Source organism: Staurois parvus, unplaced genomic scaffold (genome assembly GCF_062004578.1).
Source record: "Staurois parvus isolate SC_StPar_1 unplaced genomic scaffold, SC_StPar_1.0 ptg000523l, whole genome shotgun sequence".
NCBI classification, from domain to species: domain Eukaryota; kingdom Metazoa; phylum Chordata; class Amphibia; order Anura; family Ranidae; genus Staurois; species Staurois parvus.
In genome coordinates this window covers 26155-29060 of record NW_028318319.1, presented here as the reverse complement: position 1 = coordinate 29060, position 2906 = coordinate 26155, and positions in this window count along the sequence as shown.

The following is a 2906-nucleotide window of genomic DNA, read 5'->3' as shown; positions in this document are numbered from 1 at the left end:
ATTATTGAGGATAATACGCTATTTCGTTTTTCTTTGTTTGGAGGTACACGGCAATTATTTGGAATCACACGGTGAATTTATATCAGAAATTGGAAGAAAAATTCTTTGGACTTTGTTTTTTGGGGATTTTGTGTTGTTTTTTTTTTTTTCATTTCACAGACACTGGAAAAGGTTTATATAATTATTTTGGACTTTCAAGGGTGAAAGTGGGACTTTTTAAGTGTCATTTACACAGGGAGTTTATTTTGTTTTATAATATTTTAGTGTGTATAATTATAGAATACCGATTTAATATTCACAGAAAGTACACACTATAGAGGGATGTGCTTTGTTCATATTTCATGTCTGAGGTTTACAACCACTTTAACCACTTCAAGTCCAGACACTTCCCCCCCCTTCCAGTCCGGACACTTTCACCCCCTTCCAGTCCGGACACTTTCCCCCCCTTCCAGTCCGGACACTTTCACCCCCTTCCAGTCCAGACACTTTCCCCCCTTCCAGTCCGGACACTTTCACCCCCCTTCCAGTCCGGACACTGTCACCCCCCTTCCAGTCCGGACACTGTCACCCCCCTTCCAGTCCGGACACTTTCACCCCCTTCCAGTCCGGACACTTTCACCCCCTTCCAGTCCGGACACTTTCCCCCCCTTCCAGTCCAGACACTTTCCCCCCCCTTCCAGTCCGGACACTTTCCCCCCCCTTCCAGTCCGGACACTTTCACCCCCTTCCAGTCCGGACACTTTCACCCCCTTCCAGTCCGGACACTTTCACCCCCTTCCAGTCCGGACACTTTCACCCCCTTCCAGTCCGGACACTTTCCCCCCCTTTCAGTCCGGACACTTTCCCCCCCTTCCAGTCCGGACACTTTCCCCCCCTTCCAGTCCGGACATTTTCCCCCCCTTCCAGTGCAGGCCAATTTTCAGCTTTCAGCGCTATCACACTTTGAATGACAATTGCGTAGTCATGCAACACTGTACCCATATGAATTTTTTAGCATTTTTTTGAGAAAGATAAAGCTTTATGTTGGTGGTATTTATTCACCACTGGGATTTTTTTTTTTTATATGTAAATGAAAAAGTTCAAATGTTTTGAAAAAAAGTGTTTTTGCAAATAAATAATATTTCATCATAAATCTTGACCAAGATTTATTCTATTATCTTTTTAATAAAAAAAAATAATCCAAATTAGTTTATAACCAAAAATTATAATTTTTAAACTTTTTTTTGTACATTTTTATTTTATTTTTTTATACTATTATTTATGTTTTTTTTACATTCTATCACCCTAGCAGTATAGTGTCACCATGGTGACACTGTACTACTTGTGGGGAGTGATGAAGATTTTTTTTTTTCTTACACTGATTGCTTTTACACCCATAAAGGCTGTATAAGCAATCATTTCTCCTTCTCTCTGGCTGCATTCTTGCAGCCATTGAGAACTACTGTGTGAGCTGTGATTGGTCACAGCTTGTCACATGGTACAAGGCTGTTGTGAATAGCCCTGTACCATGTGATCTCTGAGATAATTTACAGATTTCACACGTAGTAAGCAATGATGTCAGAAGTGACATCTTGCTTACTACTCTGCATGTGATCACTGATTGGCCAGTGGAATACTGATCGGTGTTCCACTGTGTCCGGAGGACACAGCGGGCACTGGATTGCGGTGCTGCACGCTCCCAGGGAGCACACACAAGCAGGGGGCGGGGAGGCCGTTTATAAACGGCCACCGACCCTGCACTGCCACCGTCCAGCCGTTTATATACAACGGCCGGAAGGGAGGTGGTTAAATTTAACTTGATCCTGTCCTCAACCAACCAGCTCTCACACCTCTACCAGATCAGTCTTTACATTTCTGCTGTGGGCCTGCTTATTTAGCAATATTGTTTTTAGAATAAACAACACTTTCTTTTGGTGAAATTGTCTTGCAAAAATTATTTTTATTTTTTATGCAATCCGTAGACAAAAATGTAGAAAAACAAATTTTTTCTATATTTATCAGTTTCTTTTTAATGTTGTTAAAAATATAAATCGGCTGCCATTATGACTGCTAGGAATTGGAAGTTCGAAATGTGGATCGGCAGTGGGGCAGAACAGGGCGTGCTCCACGGGCATGAAGTTTTTTTGGCCGTCAATAGCTAAGTCGAGTGTCAACAAATGGTTAATAAATTCAGCCAATAAAAACAAGAGAATTTTTTTCACTGTCCACCTTTACAGCCTATGATATCTCCAGGAATCCACCATGGAATTTGTAGCGCACCGGAGATCCCAATCAGGTTTTCTCTGTAAGTATTACAAATTCATCTAATACAACGTTTCTTGAATCTCCTCCATAAACTGGGTTTATCACCTGAAAATTAACAAATGTGTTACTTGTTAGATTATCTTGTATACAAAACACATTATACAGTCATGGCTGAAAATCTTGTAATTCCCCTCCCCCCCTCAATTCTGTCAGATAGCGCACCACTTCACCCAGAAAATTGCTGCAATGACAAATGTTTCGGGATTCTCATGTTTATTTCTTTGGTTTGTATTGGTATGACACAAAAAAGTGGAGAAACAAAAAGCCAAATCTGACATATTCCACGCGAAACCCCAAAAATGGACCAGACAAATTATTGGCACCCTCCATGTAATATTTGGTCGCACACCCCTTGGAAATAAATAAGTGAAATCAATGGCTTCCTGGAACCATCAATGAGTTTCCTCCACCTCTCTACTGGATTTTTGGAGCGCTCTTCTTCCTCCAACTGCTCCAGGTCTCTCTGATTGGAAGGGTTCCTTTTCCCAACTGCTGTTTTGAGATCTCTCTACAGGAGCTCTATGGGATTGAGATCTGGACTCATTGCTGGCCAGTTCAGTCCTCTCCAGCATTTTGTTTGAAGCCATTTCTGGGGGCTTTTT